The 8,824-nt window shown below is 42.5% G+C and overlaps 2 non-coding genes across 2 annotated transcripts; both read right to left on the reverse strand.

Moving 5' to 3' along the window:
* Positions 1–700: 700 nt before the first annotated feature.
* Positions 701–806, reverse strand: LOC136309766 (U6 spliceosomal RNA). The gene has a single exon (XR_010726412.1). It is a non-coding gene; the product is annotated as a U6 spliceosomal RNA (small nuclear RNA).
* Positions 807–5,828: 5,022 nt separating this feature from the next.
* Positions 5,829–5,977, reverse strand: LOC136309818 (small nucleolar RNA SNORA24). The gene has a single exon (XR_010726455.1). It is a non-coding gene; the product is annotated as a small nucleolar RNA SNORA24 (small nucleolar RNA).
* Positions 5,978–8,824: the final 2,847 nt, after the last annotated feature.

Below are 8,824 nucleotides of genomic sequence, written 5' to 3' on the forward strand. Positions count from 1 at the left end.
GGGCCACAGACCAGTTTAATGTCAGAAAATATTTTCACGGACCAGCCTTTAGGGTGGGATGGATAAATGTATCACGTGACTGAGACAAGCGTCAAGAGTGAGTCTTAGACGGATGTAACAGAGGGAATCTGGTCATTTTTTAAAAATAAAACATCGTTCAGACAAATATAAATAAAACGAAAATAATGTAAGTTATTTATTCTTTCTCTGCGGACCGGTACCAAATGGCCCATGGACCGGTACCGGTCCGCGGCCCGGGGGTTGGGGACCACTGCTTTACTACACTGTAAGGCCAGTGGCTGCTGCAGTGGCCATGCAGGTTCTCACTGAATTCAAGCAGACAGTATAGAAGCAGTGGAGCCGGAGCCAAAGGATGGTGGGCCATTCCAATTTATTGGTGTCTCAGCAAGACAGGCAAGCCAAAAAAGAAACCCAGGGAAAAGCAACAACCTGCTTTTCACAGGGGAGGGAAAAAAGAAACTGGACTGCACCTCTCAGTGGCTGGGAAGACTCTCCCTTATCCCCCGGAGGGGATAAGTATTTACATCCTTACAGTAATGCTGTCACGTGCTCCTGCACTGTTTGTACAAAGGGCTTGCCGCCAGTAAACCTACGAGCAAGCCTAACACAGCCATTTTCCCCACAATACCTGAAACCTATATAATTTTTATTAACCCATGTCATCCCAAAAAATTCAATTAAAAGTATGAAATGTTTCAGAAATTTATATATCATCCATGCAAAAGGCATGCTAATGTTCTCTGTACTGCTCCAATTTTTAGTATATGTGCTGCTGAGGCAAGCACTCTTTTCTGTTTCAAGTTTGAGAATTCTTTAAATATCTTGGAATAACAATCAATCCTTTTGTCACCGGACTGGGTCTGAGCCAAGGTGAGTCCTGCCCTGGTGCTGTCCAGGACCAGCAGGTGTTTGACTTATGCAGGAAGAAACTCAAGACATGAGTCCAGGTGAAAGTAAAAAAGTGAGTTTATTAAAGCTTAGGACAGTAATTTTTAAACATTTTCATGTCACGGCACACATGAACTATTAAAATTCTGCCACATACAAAGTAATATATTTTCTGCCAATCTGACCAAAAATTAAGTGTAATTTTGATACACTCACAGCAGATTGCTATTGTGGTATTGACTGTTGTCATTTTTTAATTTGGAAATTTAAGGGAAAAGAGGTCAGTGCCCCTGACTAAATAGTCAAGTATTGCTTGTTTTAAAAATTCTTGTGGCACACCAGCTAAAAATCAATGGCTTTGGACAGTGAGGCAAAAGGCAGGCCCTTGGAGACTGGATTGGGGTGAGCCCATACAAGCTGCTGCCGCCCACCACTCCCCTAGATACAGTCTCCTCAGGATTCTCAGATGTTCGGATAAAGTGAGCAAAGTACAGCTAGAGGACGGGGGGACACAGGCATGCTCAGAAGAGTGCGCCCTGGTGTTCTTTGTCTTGAGGGATTTAATCTATTTTCTATCAGTGGGAATTTTACCGGAGGTCCTAGGGGAGGAGCTAAACAGAATATTCATTAGGTTTTGAGAAAGAACTGGAGACTTCTTGGAAGAGCTCTGGCAGCCATCTTGTGACCTTCTATGGACTCTCCGCTGCTTCCTATCCTGGAGACTGGGGTGTGTCATTCAGTAAGTTGATGTATCAAAATGAGCATTTGGGCCACTTTTCTGGTCAGTTTTACTTCTATCTTGTATGAATCTGGATCTAACTGGTTTTTGTTTCCTACCATCCTGGGTATGGTGATTTAAACCACCTGCCCTATATTCTGATAGGGAGGGTGGGGTCTTGTGACTTAGCAGCTGGCTGTTAATTGCTCTGCCAATCAGGTCTTTTGTTCAACCACTTGTCTCAATTTCCTCATTCTGCTTTCCAGGGAATTTTCCTAGTTTCTTACTTTCTCACTTACTAACTGCATAACTTTCTTAAATTTGTGTTATGCAAATATTTTCTCTCAGCCATGGCTTATCTTTTATTTTCTTAACAATGTACTTATAAAGCCTGTGCCCCCACTGGGATCCACCCAGGGCCAATGCTCAAGTAGGGAGCTATTTTTAGCACCTGAGGATGACACACTGGGACCAACTGAGCTATCCTCAGTGTCTGGGGGGCATGCTCAGCCACTGGCTGCAGTAGGAGTAGAGGGAGAGAAGGGAGAGAAGAGGGCTCAAAGCAGATGGTCACTTTTCCTGTGTGCCATGACTGGGAATTAAACTTGAATCATACATGTGCTGGGTGGACACTCTATTCACTGAGCCACAGGCCAGGACCAGCAGAAGGTTTTAAACTGATAATGTTTAATTTTCAATTTCTTTTTCCTTTTATGTGCTGTACATCTGGGATATCTCAGAAATTTTACCAAACTTGCAGTCACAGAGATTTTGTACGTATTTTTCTACAATTTTCTTTTTCTAGGTTTTATATTTAGCTCTATAATCTCTTTGAGTGGATTTTTATATACAGTGTTTTAACTGACAGTCCTTATTGCCAATTTAGCACCAACATGACTCCCCAGCTTGGGTTGTGGTGAAAAGGGAAACGTTTTTCAGTGCAAAGCAGCTTGGTTGGGACTGGCACAGTTGTGGGAAGAGCCTGGCTGTGGAACAGCCCAGAGCCAGGCCCCTTTCAAAATAGACAGCTCTGCTCTGCGCTATTCTGTTCTGCTCTGCTCTGGTGAGACAGCTTCAGTGTTTCAGCTCAGCCAGGGAGAGCCATCCTCAGTTCTCTATGGGAAAGTGTGCTCTCTGAGCAAGACGGGAACTGGTATATGTGGGCAGGAGTTACAGTCTCTGGTCCCTGATTGATCCACCTTTATACAAATGAGGACTCCAAATCTTCACAGTTTTGTTGATCCAAATGCACTGTCTTATTTGGTCAAAACAGAGCTGCTGTGAGCAGAGGTAGATTAAGGTCGGTTGAGGCCCTGGACGCAGAAGAAAATATTGAGTCATTTAAAAAAAAAAGAAAGAGATAGGGAAAATAAAAATACCTGTTAACCATATTTTTAAATTAAAAATAATATTATGTACTATTAATGTTAAAATTGCACATATGAAACCAAACTAGGTGTCATTAGAAAAAAGTGTAAAGTTGGGGTTTTGAGTGTAGCAAGAAGCAACCTGATGGAGGATAAAGACTCAGATAACTTTATTAATGAAGGAAGGAGAACTTATTAAAGCTGGCGGAGCATGTGGGTTTATAGCTCCAAAACATGGACTCCTTGAATTAGATTTTCTCACAGGTTATATACCTTTACAGTATCTAAGCAATGAGGGCATAATTTCTTTGTTTAAGGTTTCCTAGGACTCCAGAAGAGGAGAGGGGGAGTTTCATGGGGTCAGCAGAGAGGAAGGGGTTTCCAGATCACTGGTCATAGTTACATACAGATCCTGCTATTCTTGCTTTGTATTTTAAGTGACTCTAAGCACCCATTTAGAGAACTATGGGATGTAGTGAATTTATCACTGGCTGACTTGGTTACCCCTGCTGGCTCTTTTCCCTTGTATTCTTTTCATTTCTTCCTTCTCAGGGAAGAAGGATCCTGCCCTTTATTCCTCATGTGGGATCCTTTAGAAGTCAGGGCCCAGGTCATCTACCTGGTGTGCTCACCATTAAATCCACCTCAGGCTCTGATTGATCAGAGTGGAGCAACTCCAATTGGATGGGGAAAGTCTTAGTCCTATTGGTTGAAATAGGACTCCAGGAACTCCTCTATAAAGTCTGGCTCCGATGGCAGGGACATAGTGTAGGGAGGCAGTTTAGGGCAGAGACTTCTCAGTGAAGTACAGTTTGATTGAGAAACCTCTGTGTAGAAATGGCTTCTAGGCTCTGTTTTAATTTTTAGGCCCAGTTAGCCACCAGGAATGTTTCTTGATAGGTGTCTCCCCACACCCTGGCCTGTTTTTCCCTCTTGGTTCGCAAGTGCAAAGTATCAGTCAAAGTTTATTTATTTTGCATTTGAATTTTTAATTTTACAACTACTTTTATAGAAAAGACTCTCTCCCTTGAATCCTCTTTGTAGCTTTGTCAAAGATATAGACATGTGAATCAGTTTCTGGACTCTCTATTCTGTTTACTTGACATTTGTATCTGTTCCTTCATCAACACTCAGTGTACCTTTTACAGTAAGTCTTGAAATCATAGTATAAATTCTCTACTTTGTTCTTGTTTTCCAAAATTTTTGGGTTATTCAAGTTCCTGTGACTTTCGCTGTAAGTTTTAGGATCAGTGTTCAATATCTAAAAACATCCTGCAGTGATTTTTCTTTGGGATTGCAATGGATTACAGATCAGCTTGAAGAGAATTTAACCACTTAACACTGAAACTTCCAACTCATGAAGTGATTTGTAGTCTTCAGTACCTAGGTACTGTACATATTTTTTTATTTATACTTGAGTACAGTATTTCATATTTATTAATACTATTATAAATAGCATTGTCTTTTAAAATGTAAATTGCCAATTGTTTATTTACAATACAGAGAAATATAATTTACTCTTAATAATTTTTCTTGTATCTTTCCTCTTTGTTAAATCACTCATTAATTGCAATAGCTTATTTGTAGATTATTGGGATTCTGACAGATAATCTGAATATAAAGGAATTTTTATTTCTTCAGTGTCAATCTATAACTCTTTTATTCTTATTTTTTGTTTCACTTTATTGTACTAAGATACCTAATATGATGTTGACTAAGGATAATGAAAGAATCATCTTAAGGAAAAAAAATCATACCTTGTTTTATCATTAATTATGTGTTTCTTGTATTTTTTTAAGATACACTTTATAGGGTAACGTCCCTTCTATTTTTAGTTCACTGACAGTTTTTAGTCATAAATGACTGTCAAACATTACTTTTCCTCTATCTACAGTCTTCTTCAGACTCTTGACATAACAATATGTATAGACAGATTTCCAAGTGATAATCTAACTTTACATTTTGAGGACAAACTCCATTTCATTATACTTTAATGTCCCTTTTCTATATTATTGATTTTAATTTGCTATTATTAAATTTTGAAGATTCTTATGTCTCTTTTAATGACAGGTATTATAGTGTCTTATCTGGTTTTGGTTTTAGGATCATGCTGGCCTTGTAGAATTATTAGGGAAGTATTTCCTTATTTTCTAGAAATTTTGTGCTAAATTAGTATTATTTCTTCTTTTCTTGATAGAATTTGCTAGGAAAATGATGCTAGGCCAGCAGATTTATTTGTTATAAGGGTTTTAATAACAAATTCAACTTATTTCTTAGAGGCAAGATTATTCAAGTCATTTATTTTTTTTTCACACCAAGGAAGTAATTTATTATCTACTTAAAAAAATAAATAGCCTGACCTGTGGTGGCGCAGTGGATAAAGCCTCGACCTGGAATGCTGAGGTTGCTGGTTCGAAACCCTGGGCTTGCCCGGTCAAGGCACATATGGGAGTTGAAGCTTCCTGCTCCTCCCCCCTTCTCTCTCTCTCTCTCTCTCTCTCTCTCTCTCCTCTAAAATGAATGAATAAATAAATAATTAATTAAAAAATAAATAAATAACATTCAGTCTTATACTGAAAATACTGATTTTTTTCCAGAACATTCTTTTGTTTCTATCACATTATTTGCCACTCAATCCCGGAGCTTCTGAGATTTGAAATCCCATCTGTGCTGTGCCCTGCTGGAGGCTACATGAGACTTCACCAGGTCACCGGACTTCTTGGTCCCTTCTGTTTTCCATCACCCACCGGAAGTTGAAAGTTCAACTTTGTAGAAACATTGCAAAAAAACAGACGTGGGTGTTCAATAACCTGGCCCCTTCCAGGTTGTCAGGAGAATGTTACTTGTGCAAGTCAGAATTTGATACCAATTAAATGGTGACAGCTTTGCCAATAAACAAGAATATGCTCTTCCATGGCTAGGAAGATGTATTTGTTGGTTTTGTGGGGTTTTTTTGTATTTTTCTGAAGTTGGAAACAGGAAAGCAATCAGACAGACTCCCGTATGCGCCTGACTGGGATCCACCCAGCACGTCCACCAGGGTGTGATGCTCTGCCCATCTGGGGTATCGCTCTGTTGCAACCAGAGCCATTCTAGCACCTGGGGCAGAGGCCACAGAGCCATCCTCAGCATCCGGGCCAACTTTGCTCCAATGGAGCCTCGGCTGCAGGAGAGGAAGAGAGAGACAGAGAGGAAGGAGAGGGGGAGGGGTGGAGAAGCAGATGGGTGCTTCTCCTGTGTGCCCTGGCCAGGAATCAAACCCTGGACTCCTGCATGTCAGGCCGATGCTCTACCACTGAGCCAACTGGCCAGGGCAGATGTATTTCTTTTTGAGTGAGCTTTGGTAGTTTGTATTTCTCAAAGAATTTTTCTATTTTATCTAAATTTTTGAATTTACTATATAATTAATAATTATTACATGGTAGAGAAGGCTTCTCATATTTGGTGTTGGACAAAGATTTATAGTTTCATTTTGCAGTTCAATTACATCAAATCATTTATGTCCTGCCTGACCAGGCAGTGGCGCAGTGGATAAAGCATCAGACTGGGACGCGGAGGACTCAAGTTTGAAACCCTGATGTTGCCAGCTTGAGTGCGGGCTTATCTGGTTTGAGCAAAGCTCACCAGCCCAAGGTCGCTGGGTTGAGCAAGGGGTCACTTGGTCTGCTGTAGTCTCCCAGTCAAGGCACATATGAGAAAACAATCAATGAACAAATAAGGTGCCAAAACTATGAGTTGATGCTTCTCATCTCTCTCCCTTTCTGTCTGTCTCTATGTATTCCTCTCTCTATTTCTCTCTGTCTCTGTCACACACACAAATAATCATTTGTATCCTGGACAAGAACTGCCCTTCCCCACCTTGTTTACCTGCCTCATTATTCTCTCCAGAGCTACTCATCTTCCAGGAGAAGCCCAGGAATCTTCATGCCTGCTCAAGTTGATGGCACACTCAGCACAAAGGATGCTGCGTGGCTTCTGAGAGTAGCCGGAATAAGTCATACATTCCACCTATTGCTCTTGGAATCCTGTTGTGCTGCAAGAAAGCCCAAAGTGGCCCATGTGGAGAGGCCCAATTTAGATATTTCTGCTTTTAACTCGGCTGTGTTCCCATCAACATCAAGCATCACCCATCAGATGGACTACAGGTGCCCTTGCTGGTTGTATGGATGTCCCGGGTTTGATTTCCAGTCAGGGCACACAGGAGAAGCGACCATCTGCTTCTCTACTCCTCCCTTTTATCCCTCTTTGTCTCTCTTCCTCTCCTGCAGCCGTGGCTTGAATAAACAGGTTGGCTCCAGGCACTGAGGATGGCTCCATGGCCTCATCTTAGGTGCTAAAATAGCTCAGTTGTTGAGCAATGGAGCATCAGCCCCAGACGAGGGTTGCCAGGTGGATCCTGGTCAGGGCACATGCGGGAATCTGTCTCTCTGCCTCCCTGCCTCTCACTTGATTAAAAAAAGAAAAAGAAAAAAGATGGTCTACAGATGCCTCCAGGTAATTTTATCCTCCAACCATTGAGTGACTCCAGGCCTCAGGTCTTCCTGAGGCTGCAGATGTGATAGAGCAGGGACAAGCCCACACCAGTGTGACTGTTTGACCCTTAACCTGCAGAATCCAGGGAAACAATATAGTAGTTGTTTATTATACAAGTTGTTATTACATAGCCATAGTAACCGGAACCGTTGGAGTTTTACTGTATAATTATTAAAAATTCTGAATGCCAGCCCTGGCTGGTTGACTTAGTGGTAGAGCATTGGCCCAGCTTGTGGAAGTCCCAGGTTCGATTCCCAGCCAGGGCACACAGGAAAAGCGCCCATCTACTTCTCCACCCCTCCCCCTCTCCTTTCTCTCTATCTCTCTCTTCCCCTTCTGCAGCCAGGGTTCCATTAGTGCAAAAATTGGCCTGGCCCTGAGGATGGCTCCAGTTGTAATGGAGCAATGCCCCAGATGGGCAGAGCATCACCCCCGGGTGAGCATGCTGGGTGGATCCTGGTCAGGCGCATATGAGAGTCTGTCTCTCTGCCTCCTCACTTCTCACTTCAGAAAAACACACACCAAGAAAATTTTTAAAAATCCCAAATGCCATATGAAAATGGGAGAGGGTGGCAGGTGGGGGTGGGAGCTATCTTCCAGGAGCAGCTGGGTGCTGGCATCAGTCACTTGCCATATGCCTGTTACTTTTCTTGTTTTATTATTATTTGTTGTAACAGCAAACATACTCACTTAGGAATGAATGTCTACTTAGTGCCTGCACTGATCTGCTGTAGCTGCTCAAGACAAATCAAAGAGAAATATAAAGACCTCCACTCACATCTGGCTTCCATTTCAGCAGAAGACAGACACAAACAATAAATACCGTAAATGAGTCAATGGAGAGCAGGTGTGAAGGTTCTAAGTGGAAAAAAGAAAGCCTGCAGCAGGGGAAGGGGACAGGAGAGCCGTGGGCTTCTCACACTATTAAACAGGGAGCTCAGAATGGCCTCTTTGAGATCCTGGAGCAAAGACTCTGCAGGGACGTGGAGCCCCAGCTGCCTGGAAGACAGAGCCTGAGGCAGAGGTGAAGGGGACACGGGAGCATAAGCCCAGGATAGTGAAGACAGAAGGGGAAGCAAGATTAAGAAGTGAGCAGACCTGGGTGATGAGGGAAGTTACCAAGAAAAGCCTGTTCACTGTAGACCACAGAGAGTGCGAAATTGCTGGGCAGTGTCCACCCAGCACAGTGCGTGTCCCTCAGGGGCTCCTAGGATGAGCTGCACTTTGGAGAGAGCGAGATCTGTGCTGCCAGGTCTCTTATCCTGTCCTCTCCCGAGGCCCAGCGGACTCTACATGT

The sequence above is a fragment of the Saccopteryx bilineata genome, chromosome 6 (assembly GCF_036850765.1).
Source record: "Saccopteryx bilineata isolate mSacBil1 chromosome 6, mSacBil1_pri_phased_curated, whole genome shotgun sequence".
NCBI lineage: Eukaryota > Metazoa > Chordata > Mammalia > Chiroptera > Emballonuridae > Saccopteryx > Saccopteryx bilineata.